This window comes from Benincasa hispida, chromosome 6 (assembly GCF_027475165.1).
Source record: "Benincasa hispida cultivar pf3 chromosome 6, pf3_genome.v1.1, whole genome shotgun sequence".
NCBI classification, from domain to species: Eukaryota; Viridiplantae; Streptophyta; class Magnoliopsida; order Cucurbitales; family Cucurbitaceae; genus Benincasa; species Benincasa hispida.
The window spans coordinates 17958270-17972092 of NC_143483.1; positions in this window are offsets into that span (position 1 = coordinate 17958270).

Sequence of the window (13823 nt, forward strand, 5' to 3'; positions counted from 1 at the left end):
TTTTTTTCTTAAGGCTTAAGACTCCTTTCTAGCAAGACACATGTCTGATGACGTCCTCCATATGAGTTCATCTTTCATATGCGTCCACAAACCCTTGGATGTTCAACGCATAGTATGCCATCAGCGCATAGTTGGCCATCAATGCATAGTCTATATCAACGCATAGTATGAAATCAACGTATAGCAATGCCTAGTCCAACACTTAGTCAATTTTTCATCAGTTAAAGCTTAACTCAAAACTACTCAAGGAAAATCTATTCAATACTTAGAAATTTCCTTCTCTTCAACATAGAATTTAACTTTCACTTAGTTAATTTCCTTAACCACCTTCTTAAGTAGGGAAAATAGAAATTCGGGTTTCACAGCAATCGTATATGAACTTTACAATTATAATCACAAATGGAAACATACGGTTATGCTAAAATATAGAAATTACAGCATGCTATACAAATGATCAAGGACAAGAGTAACACACTTTTGTTGACTCATCACAAAGCTCCTTGATCACGAACGCTCGATCACAGCAACACACAAACGCTCGTCCAACACGACTGCTATATTGCACGATCATTGCGCACTCGAACTAAGTGATCGCCAAGGTCACGAACATCCCGATCACCACGAACGACCTCCACAGAACCTCGACAGTGTCGAGTTGAATATGACACCACCAACAAGGTCACCTTAGTATTCTTGGTGTGAGAATCCAGAGGGTGGGTTCTGTGTGGACTTGGTTTGAGGCAGAAAATTGGAGGAAACACAATTGTGTAAACGATTGAGCAAGTGGGAGATGGAAGAACCTATCGTATAGGTCGATGCCCAATCGTTTAGGAAAAGCTAAGTGATCGTCTAGAAAAAGCTATGCGATCGTTTAGCTTATCGCTTAACTGAGTGTCTATCGCCTACTAACACTCCACAATCATTTTACTAACTCCAAGTTGTCGCTTAGTAAATCTAATTTACTTGACAACTCTCCTTGATATAATTCCGAGATTGGAAATCTCAAAACCTTTTTACAAATATTTTTCTTCACCTTACTAAATTAGGAAAACATTTTTCCTTTTATCATACGGTTATCATGAAACTACCAATAACCTCCCACTCAATTGGTTATTAGAGAAAAAGAGATAATTATCCAATAATTAATAGTATTGTAAATATAAATGATAACTAACTTACCATTATATAATTGTAACCTATAGTTTTAATATTTCATCTTATGAAACATACAAACCATAACTCTTTTTCTATTCCATGGTACTTAATGTAAATCTCATTTACATTAATCCTCCACTAGATGTATCTCATACATCATACTGATCATATCATATATAATCAGATTACCTCTTGTCAATTTGAACATTTTAAATCAACACCAAGAACTGATCCTCATATTGAATCCATTGAGCTACAAAGGGAACCTTATGAACCTGTAGCTCGAAGCTCCAACGGTACATGAATAACTGACTAAACTCTTTAGTCACGGGATCCACTATCTGTTAACTGCCAAACACTCCACTAAAGACCGACAGCTAAACTATCCTTACCACAAATATATTATGTGTCCATCTTAACCAATCAACAGTGCGACAACTCTTCACAGATCGCTCGTAAGTACATCTCGGCCAATAACTATTATGCTCCTGTAGTTACATCTAACACCTTAAGTACCACTAATCCTTCTAATGAACATAAGTCATAGTCCTACTATGACTGACTGAGTCCTTTCTTCCAAAGAGAAGTTGTGGCCACTATGTTCAAGCTCCGGAATTGGCCCTTAAGGGAGCAATCTCTCTACTTACTCCTATTTCGAGGAAGAAGTAAATCCATCTTGTGTATTGAGTTTACAGCTCCCAAATCAGACAAGTCTCTGGAAAGGTAGGCATGTTGAGTTGGCAATCTGACCACTCTCACTCATACTAATCAAAGGATCACCTTCAAAGACAAGAGTTCCCAAAACACTCAGGATTGAGGTCGTGTCACCTATGGTAGTTTAGGTGAGATGTAAGTCTCCAGTATCAACGGCGTTATATACAAAGTCTAGCCATCTCATGGTCTAGTCTTATACAAACTCTTTGTATAGGATACCCCCGCTCGCATGTCTCCACATGAATGGTCAGGATCTACCATATGTAGTAGTTTATAACACTTGCAAACCTCCATAAAATGGGTCGTATCCGTAGTGTCACCAAGATCAGGTATCCCACCTTAATCCTTATACTACAGGCCTATCTAGGTTATCACTTAAGGCATGATCCACTTGTATATCACATATATATGCTTAAGGTTACATAAGATAACCATGGAGTTTTGTTTATTGGATATGAGTAAATGTCAGAATGAAATAACGGTTATTTTATTCATAAAACAATGTGTATCATTACAAAAAACGAGACTCCGGGAGAATTAGGACACAAATCCCAACAATTTTGTCTTAATTTCTTACAATAATTTGCATCTTACTTAAGTACAAGAGTTGTATTCTCAACCAAATTCAAAAAACAAATACTAGTTTTTAAAAGGTACTTTTTTTAATTTTCAAAATTTTGCTTGATTTTTTAAAATATTGGTAAAAAAAATAATAGATTAAAAAAAGCAAGAAATTAAAGGTGGAATGAGCGTTTATAGTCTTAACTTTAAAAAACTAAAAACTCAAAGCCAAGACTCCATTTGGTAACCATTAGTTTTGGGTTTTTGTTTTTTAAAATTAAGCGTATTTTATCCACATTTCATACAATAATTTGTTTTTTTAAATACAAGGGTTGAATTCTTAGCCAAATTCAAATTTGGCTTGGTTTTTTAAACCATTGGTGAAAAATAGACAATAAATGAAGAAATTTGGATGTGAAACTAGTGTTCATAGGCTTAATTTTAAAAAACAAAATGGTTACCAAACAGACTCAAATGATTAGCAAACGGGGTTTAACTCATGTGAATAGTGGTCATCTTTATATAATACCTCGAAAGCCCAAGCAATTACTTAAGGGATTAAGAGTTTAATAACTCTCAGCTAGACGTTCCTCTCTTCCATTATTGTTGAATCAGATGCTAAAGGTTTGGTGAAACTTTTTAATCACCCGAAGATAGTTCTCGCCAAATTGAAAATTTTGAGTCACGAGGTGGAAAAAGTTGGTGAGATCGTTAGTCTCCTCTTTGTTTTTTTTTTTTTTTTTTCTTTCTCTAATAGAGGAGGGTATCATGTTGCTCATATCATTACTCGTGCAGCGATTGGTTTTCAAAATCTCAAAACTTTTTTGCGAAAAGTTTTCAAAATTTCAAAATTTAGCTTAAAAGCACTTTTCGAGCTTTTTGCTATAAGTTTAAATACTTTTTTTAGATTTTTCTATTTATAAGAATTTTTCTAGAATAAATCCTTCCATTCGAAAGAGGTTAGGGGTGTTTGGGATTTTGTTTATCCTTTTTGGTTGGTAAATGCACTAAATGAGGACTGTTGTTTCAGTTTCAACCTTCCTTGATTTATGAAATTCCTTTAAAAAATGAAAATCTTCACTTTTTTACCATGGTTTTTACTTATGCACCATGTTAATAACATTGGTTAAAGTCAAATTTGAATATAACTCAAATAATTAAAGTATTAGGTAACATCATGTTCTTCTTAGCTTAACTTCTCATGTTCGTAGATTTAGATATTCGACGATCTAACTCGATGAAGACCAGCTTCCATGAACAAATTTTCTTATTCTTTCTAATTTGATTTGTACTTAAGTTTTTCTTTTATTTTCTTATGTTATTCTACAACAAATCATTCCGGAGTGGTTTAACCACTCACCTATTTGTTGAAATAAGAAAAAAAATGTTGAAAGAATACATTTCTACTAATTTGGCACGACGTTTATATATATGATCAAATGTCTCGTTTAATAAACATTTGGCTTTTAGTTTTTCAAAGTTGTGATTATTTTCTCAGAATTAGTTAATTAATTTATAATTGGCTTCATTTTTCATATAAGATAAATTTGAATTATTGGTCAAATTTTAAAATCGACTTTTTCTTTCAAAACCCATAATAGATTTTTTAAATATGGTTAGAAACAAGACAATAAAGCATATAAATCAATAGGTGAAAATAGTGTTTACAAATTTGAGTCTAAAAAATAAAACGTTTATCGAAATAGTCATAGATAATATAAAGTGGTATTACTAAAATTTCATAAACTATCACGCTATATAAGTTATGAAATTTTTAGTTCGACAATGGTAGGATAAGAGACAAAAAAAAAATATTAAACTTCTATTTTTGTTTTTTTTTTATTTTTTTTATTTTTTATGTAAAAACAGGAAAATATTGAACTTTAAAAGGATAATTACTTTATATTGATGTCTTATGTATTATACTATGCCCCAATTGATAAAATTACACAAAAATGATAATGTATATGGCATCCAACAAAATATATATGTAAAGTTTCCATACAAGATTGGATGAAAGTGAAGAAAAAATATTAATGAAGGATCACACACATACATATTCATATATTCTCATAGATTGAATTTAGTGATTTTGATTACAATATTTTTAATTGAATCTTGTCCCAAAATAATGGTTGTCTCCAATAATTAAAATTAATTCACATTTGGTAAATGTTCACTTAACACGTCATAACATTTTAAATGTTATTTCGATGACACTCATAAAAACACTACATATACCAATCACATTTAACTATTACACACACGCATACGTTTTAATAGATTAATCTTGTCCCAAATAATTGTCATCTTCAATAATTTATAGACGTTGACTTAACATGTCATAACTTTTTAAATGTTATTTTGGTACTCACCAACACTCATAAAGATGCTACATATACCAACCACAAGTAATTAGCATTATATTCATGAAAATTCTATAATTTATTTCAATCAATATTCAAGTTGGTCCTAAATCTAGTTTGACATTTATTATTACTATTTTGCTTTTATTTTTAAAACACAAAAACAAGTTCTTAAAACTTACTTACTTTGCAAATAATAATAATACATAAAAAAAATAATTTAAAAAAATTATCTTGATTTTTTAAAGACATTGATAAAAATAAATAACACAAAAAAAGTAAAAGAGATATTTATAAGCTTAACTTTCAAAAATAAAAACTAAGAATCAAATAGACTTAATTATCGAATGAAAAATACCTATGTGCCTCCCGATGATCATCTATCTTTGTGCATCATATTAAGTTGTCTAATCATAATTTGTTATGTAACAATTTTTTTTAAAAAAAAAATATTTCTTTTTTTGGTGCAAGTGATGAGAGGAGAAGCATAGATAGATGGGTATAAGGGAGGATTCTTTTGAATTGAATGTCATGTGAGTCTCACTTTCTAAAATCCTAAATACCCTCATTGTCCCTTTTAGTTATAGTGTAATTAATTCGACATCTTTATTAATGAAACTATAATTAATTGTTCAACTATATATCCCAACAAATTTTTAACGTCAACTAAGATCATCATTTCAAGTGGATAATTTTCCATAAATCTCGTGATTTATCAGTTGTTTTAAATTTTCGAATCAGATTTAATAGTTGTTTTGAATTCTCGATTCTTGTACATCAACTAATTTTCAAATCTTATTTCAAAATTTAAAATATCATATTATATTAATTATTATAAATGATATTTTTTATTTTTATTATACTTTCTATTAATTTTAATCAAGATTCACGGGTGTTAAATTATTTTAAACATTATATTTATTATCCTTTTACTTCAAATATAAAATATTAGAATACAATACGTAGTCCTAACTTTCTTCATTCTTCATCCTTTGCGCTTTCCATAAATCCAACATACTTTCAACGTCAACTAATATCATCATTTAAAGCCGATAATTTACCATAAAACTCACGATTTAATAGTTGTTTTTAATTTTCTAATTAAATTTAATAGTTATTTTGAATTTTCGATTCTTGTACATCAACTAATTTTCAAATCTTGTTTCGAAATTTAAAATATCATATTACATTAATTATTCTAATTGAGATTTATTATTTTTATTATACTTTCTATTAATCTTAATCAAGATTCACTTGTGTTAAATTATTTGGAACGTTATACTTATTGTCCTTTTGTTTACAAAATGTAGCCCTGGTTTTCTTCGTCCTCCGTACTAAACGCTTTCTTGTTATGACTATTCAATGATTAAGAGTTTTGTTCAAGGGTATGTGGAATGAAAACAACCTTACTTCCGATTTTTTGAAATTTATGTTGCTTTAAATACATCCTTTTCAATTATTATTATTTTTTTTTATTAATTTTACTTTTTATTCTCAATCGACGACAAGTCTACTTTGGAGGCTTGACTTAATCGATCATATTCACCAGTGCATAGATGAAATGCCCGACTTAATCAGTCATCGACCAATAGTTCAAGTTGCAAAGTCTCTTATTTTCAAAGTAATTCTTATCGAACCATTGTGAAAAGGTAGACCAAGCATATGGACGGTGTCGGTATTAACCGGTTTGCTTTGGGGTTTTAAACCCACCTTGACAGATTCAATCAAGGAATGATATACCATCGTCGAATATTGTTTGTTTCTCTTCTGTTCCTGAGATCTCCACAATTGACCTCAACACCATATAATAATTGATTAGTAACTTTAATGGATGGTTTTTAATTAGGATTTTCATACTTCAATATAAATTGGTTTCTTTCTTCATGAATGCTATTATTTAGATAAAGTTTTTATCAGTACAACCCTTACTTTCGAATTGAAATTATGGGTCTAGATAAAGAAAAAGTATTGTAAACATAATTTTGGATAAGTTCAAAAGCAATTTAGATGGTTTGGTTAATTGATTTTCGATTGTAATGTGTTTGTTTTTAAGTTTAGTGTATCAGTTGACCGTAGTTTTGAGACTAATTACAGTGTATTAATTTTCAAAAGATCTTTTATGACTACAAAACATTACAGTGTAACTAATTTTTTCTCTACACGTTTCTTTTATCATGCATATTTATTTTCTCCTAAAATATTTTCCTTGTTTTAAATTATCCAATTATATCCCTGTTTTTTTTTTGTTCAAATATCAAAACGACCCATTTTTTTTCAAATGTCATTTTATTTATTTGTTTTAGTTTTTTTAAACTTTTTTAAATTTATTTTATATTTTTGCATTTTTATTTTTCTAATTAGTTTGAAAATTTTATACAATCAAATATTAGATATTTTAATTAATTTGAAAAATTTAGAGCTAGGAGTGAAGACAGATCAAACACATTTAAAATAGTAAGATGAAGGAAATTATGGTTGCGATGATAGATTCAGAGACAGTGATTCTACTCATGACAGCATTGTTTTTAGGAATTGAGGTTGGCGACGAAGCCTGTATCAAAAAAGTTAAGATAGAAGATGAAACTGGAGTTATCACTAGTAGTTTCGGAGAAGCAATAAATGAATCTGGTGGAGAAGGAGTCGAAGTCAAAGCTAATGGTGAAGTATTGGTGGAAGGAGAGCTGACGGAGCAAGGGATGAAGATAGAATTCAAGTTGGAGGTCTCGCTACTTGAATCATGGGGAACAACCTACAAATGCCCAACATTAAGCATGCCCTGGCCCACAAAATCATTTTGGGCCCAGAATGTGGACTAAAAAGATGCTCAAACCTTGATGCTAGCAAAATAGGAATTTGGGTACATCTTTTAGTCCGTTAGATACCTAATTATTCTAAGACAACTCCAAAATCATAGGGAACAAACTACATCAACTTTTTCCATAAATACACAATTATGATTCCATATGAAGTATCTAATAATTTCTGAAGTATTTTCTATTATTTAGATTTATTACTGACCTAGGCATGAGTGCCTTTTTCTTGTTATGCAGATCCTCTTTTCTCTAAACTATAAATTCATCGTTGAGGTCAGATGCATTTTTTCTTAATCAAAATTTGACATCGACAATCAAAAAATTATCCAACACAAGCATAAATAGTGCATAACATCGTTGCAATACATTATTTATTAATTACCTTATTCATGTAAATCATAACAAACAAGGAATAAGATAAAGTGAATAGTTTATGATTTGATATATTAATCATATTTGTGTGACATGATTAAGAACAAAAACGTGCATTGAAAACATCCAAGTCATGATTTTCAAAAATGCAAACGAAAACTAAAGCTAATGGAATAGAAGCAGAAAGACACGCAAGAACCGCACGTGTGAAGTCAAAGCATGGTCTAATGGCGTGTACGCCACGCGCTCTCAATATCAAGTTGGGCACGTGAAGGAGCCACCGCAGAATCTTTCCGGCATCTTCTTTATCTGTCGGCGATATCCGGTTTCTTCCTGACTCCTCACCCACCAAGTGCAAGAACCATAAGCCGCCACGTGTACTTTTGTATTTTATACAAACCGACGATATTACCCCTACCCCTTTCCTCGCAAGACAGGGATTTGACTGTAATTTCAATCGGAATGGGGACTGCGTCACAGTTTGACGTAAAATTTAATGAATTTCCGAAAAATAAAAATATAAAAATAAAATCAACATTAAAATAACATTTTGATTTCATATTTTTAAATTGGTTCAATTTTCATCTCTATACTTTTCATTATTCAATTTTAGTTTTCGTATTTTTAATAAATCTTAAATTTGATTTATTATTAGATTTTTAATACTTTATTACTATTAAATATTTTTACTATAAATTTTAATATTTTCAGATATTATATTTTTTCATATGAAAATTATTATTATTATTTAATAAATTTTAATAAAAAACTATTTCGAATGACTAAATTTAAGATTGGTCGAAAATATTTGAATTAAAACCAAACCATTAAAAAGATTGAGACTAAAATTAAACAAAAAAGGATGAGAACCGAAGCCTTATTTGTACTTGAAATTAAAAAAAAAAAAAAAAATCTTATTATTTTATTATATAAATGAATGCTGCGGCAGTCTCGAAGCATTAAATACTGCACCGGTGGATTTGGGGTTTCATTGTTAAATGCTCCTGGCTTGGGCTAGGGCTAAAGTTGGAATGTAAAATAGCAATTCTTTTTTCTTTTTTAAGTTCAAATATGAATTAAGTTAAAATAAATAAATAAATAAATTTTCATAAATGTTGTAATTTTAACATCTAAATTAATTTAAATGATTAATATACTAAATTTAACAAATACTAATGTAAATTCTTTCCTAGATTCATAAACTTCAATAAAATAAGTTTTACGCAAAAATAAATTGGACCAACACATATTAACTATTAAGCATCAAATAACATTCTCATAATTCATACATTGCTCTATTGTTGTTTTTCTCTAAAGAAACTATCGATTTTATATCGTACTATTATTTATAGTTTATTAATACATAAGAGAACTTTTTTAATTGATAACTTATTAGAAGGTCAAAATTGCAACCGTTTTTAAATTTTGAGTTAAAATTGATGAAAATCGAAAGTTTATGGTGTAAAGATACAAACTGAGAAACACACATGCATACAAGGATTCAAACTTTGCACTCTTAATAGATAATACATGTTTTATGACAATCGAAATATGTTCGGATTGATATGTTAACTTTACCGATAGAATTATTTTTTAGAAGAAAACAAGAATAAGAACAAGGTTATAGGTAATGTTTGTCCTTCTCGATAAGGAGAAGCACTCAATCAGGAAAACCTTGTGACCAACGTCCAAAGATCTTTTCATGATCACTTCATGGGCTAGCCTATCCGGTAAAGAAATAAAAAATGTTTGACAATCACTTAAAATAACTCTTCAAATGTATTTTTTAATCAATTTGTATCAAAAGTGTTAAATAAAAATGAATTTTTTGAAAAACATTTTTTTCTCAAGCCAATCAACCTGTTTATATCCAATCCAAACCATGTTGCCTTGATAGAATATTAGAAACTCGTAATGAATTTTAATGTTATTGCTACGTTGAACAATTTTTTTCTCACAGCTGACTTTTCAGTTGTGTATTCTAAAACTAATTATTTGATTTATGCTATTAAAGTTGAGACAATTTGCTTATATTTTTTTTCTTGTTTTAGTTCACCAACTCTATAGAGGTAGAGATGAAGGTGAGATATTATAAACTTTTAACCTCTGATTTTTTTTTTTTGTTCATTTAACAAACTTTTATCTGTTTTAAACATTTCTTAAATGATTAAAAAAAACGTGTTTAGGAGTAAATTTCAAGAAGTCGTTCGATAACATTCTCGTTTCCTATTTTATGTTTTAATTTCTCATTTTTTGAAAAATAGACTGGTTTGATAATCCATCATATTTTTTGTTTCTAAATTTTAAGAAACGTCTCTAAAATAATTTCTATTTTATTTTTTCCATATCTCTTTTCTTTATTAATTTTGAATTTTAAAATTTTTCAATAATTTCATTTTTAAATTTCAAATTTAAAATATTTTGTAATAGGCATGTTTGATATTATTCTAATTTTCAATATATATATATTTTAAATTTTGTAATATGCATCTTTATATATTACTTTAATTTTAATCTTTTTAGTACATTTAAAACTTGCTATAATTCTATTAATATATAAATTTTGTTTATAAGACATTCATTTAGTTTAATTTTAATATTTTTCAACCACAACATTTACATAATAATATAGTTGAGTTATATTTGAGTCCACATCATTTAGCATGAATGACTCAAGTGAAAAATAATATTGTATACCAAATTTGAGAATCATTTCAAAGATAATAACATTAATGTATTATTGTTGTTAATTTTGCATTGAGACTTATTCGTATTTGTTAATGTGAATTTTTTTATTTGATAATGTAAATATTTGATAATTATTTTTTATAGTTTAATGTATTTTATATACTTTTTTTTTCTACATAATTAAATTATATTTGAACTATAAAATAGAGAGGAAAGGTAAGGGAAAAAAAACAAGAAACGAGAAACAAAAAATAATTATCAAACAAGTTTTTTTTTTTTTTCAAGAGATAAGAAATAATAAAAATAATTACCAAACATATTCCTGTTTCTAGTTAAAAAAAAAAAGAAAAAAAAAACGAAAATGAAAAATAGAAAACGAAAAACGAAAACGTTATCAAACGGGTCGAAACGGCTAAAATCAATACTTTTACCAACTTATATATATCAACTTCACAAGCAAGTAATTCATATATAACCAAACTCTTCTGATTGGGTAATAGAGTTGGTGGACCTAATTTAATAAGTCATGACTACTCCATACACACTAATTCTTGGATTGCCACCTTTAAATGTTCATTTGATTCGAAATAGAAGCTTAATAAATAAATAAACAAACAAATAATTTTAATCATTGCATTAAAAAAATCACCAATAAATATGAAAGATTCGACGAGATATTTTTTAGCCGCTTATATATTAGTTGACTTATACTCGTTTTGACAAAAAAACATTCACATTATTATTGAGTACGAATATTTTATTCATACGAAAAATGTAGAAACCAACCACTCTAAGAGGATAGAAAATCAAGAAAACGAAAAAAATCGTGCGTAGCCAAAACATATACATAGGTTAAACCCTCAACAATCGCAACAACATTAACACACAAAAAGAGAAAAATAAGAAAACAGTTTACTGCATCTTAAATTATGTAAGGCAATAACATGTGAAAATGATGAAACCTTTCACATTCCTGGTTTTTTTTTTTTATTACCAATTTTATGTGCACGAAAAACTTTAGAGAAAATAAAAGCTGTTCTTTTTAGGGGTTATAAAATGTTAATTTTACATAAACGATCCATTTTTTTTTAATTGATAATACGAGTTAGACCCATAATTTAAGGCCCGTTTAGTAATCATTTTTTTTTAAAAAAAATTAAGCTTATAGACACTATTTTCACCTCCAAAACTATTCATTTGTCCTCGACTTTTTGCCATTAATTTAAAAAACCAAGCTAAATTTTAAAAACTATAAAAAGTAGCTTTTAAAAAAATTATTTTGTTTTTCGAATTTTTCTAATAACGCAGCCATTATACTTAATAAATATGTAAATCATTATAAGAAATAAGGAGAAAATAGACTGAATTTTTAAAAAACTAAATGGTCACAAAATGGGACCTTAACTTTGAAAAAAATATCTTTCTCATCTCTAAGTTTTGGATCTAATTTCTTTTCGATGTGTAGGTTTCAAAATGTTACCCTTTTAGTCTTTAAGCTTTGAGTCTAGTTTCAATTTAGTTCCTAATAGGGTATTTGGCCCATACTTTACAAGTCAATGTTAAATAACATAACTTCTCAAAGTTTAGTTTCAATTTAGTTCATTTCATAAGTCGATGTTAAATAACTCAACTCTTCAAGCTTCAACAATGTTCCTTATTGAAGTTTGCACATTTATAATCAATGAACTTTATCTTTCTCCTTTTCTCTCATTTGCATATTTATCGAGAAACTTCAACTAAATAACTAAGCACCCCAAACAAAGACTTTCTAACTCCAATATATTAACTACATAATTCATAACACAATTTAGTGCCCTAAACACCCTAATACGTTTCAAAATATTATAATTTAACAATTTGATATTTGAGTTTTCTTTCAATTTAGTCCGTAAATCCCTCATTCTTTACTAAATACCTTTTTTTTTTTTTTGTCTTTAGTGTTATGTCTATTAGTTAATTTAAATAAATATAATTAATTAAGCTTTTACTGATTTCCATCACTATTAAAATTTTAAAATTCAACATCATAACTATTTTAAATTAATTAGTATTCATTAACACCAAAGAGTGTGTATTTAGAGAAAAAAATGAGATTAAAAGTGTAAATCTTGAAACTTAGAGACCAAATTGAAAAAAAATTTAATCTTAGTAACATTGTAACAATTTGAAGCATAGATGCCAAATTTAAACCAAAACTTAAGAAGTATTGTAAAAGTGTAATATTTTGGAACTTATGGACCAAATAAAAGCTAAACCCAAAACCTAAAGACCAAAAATATGTTTCTTTTCCTAAAAACGTTGTTAAAAAATTTACAGCATGATATATTTCCAAAATAGACAACGATAAATGTAACAATCAAATCCAAAGTATTAGGAAATCTAAAAGAATTTGCGTAAAATTTAGATTTAGTTATTGAAATCTAGTAGTGACTATAGGAGTCTATCAACAATAAATCTGTACTAATAGGTGTTTAACAACGATAAAATCTATCCGGATAAATTTTACTATATTTGTAATTCTTTTAAAAATGTGTAATACATTTAATTATTAACCTAACTGTCCCAACCATTTCATTCCAAAATAATGAATAGCAAGATGCTAAAAGACAAATATGAGAAGATGAGGCCCAATAAGAAAAATAAATGGGCTTTCTTGGGTCTAGAGAAGTTTAAAGTGAGGGTGAAGTCAAGATAATGGTTTTTGGTATATAATTGACAATTGTTATACAATGATTATACTAAGAAAAAACTTTAGTATAGATTAACAAATATAAAACATGAAATAAAAAAGGATAATATGAGTTTTCAAAAAAAAAAAAAAAAAAGGTTATGAGAACAAAGAGAGTTTATATATTTTGGAGCAATTTTTTTTTTTTTAAAAAAAAACACAAAAATCACACTTAGTGTGGAAAAAGAAAAGAAAACTCGATAAATATAAATAATGTTACATTTATTTATTTATTTATTTATTTTTATTATTTTGAAGATTATATATAGAGTAGGAGATTCTAACTTATCACCTCTTAAAATAGTTTTGACATTATACTTGTATTCGTGTTTATTAGAACTAATTATTGCTACTTTTACTAAAAGCTGGAAGAATATACTAATACCAAAATACACAAATCCAAATGTTCTTTGCGTGCCTTTAGAA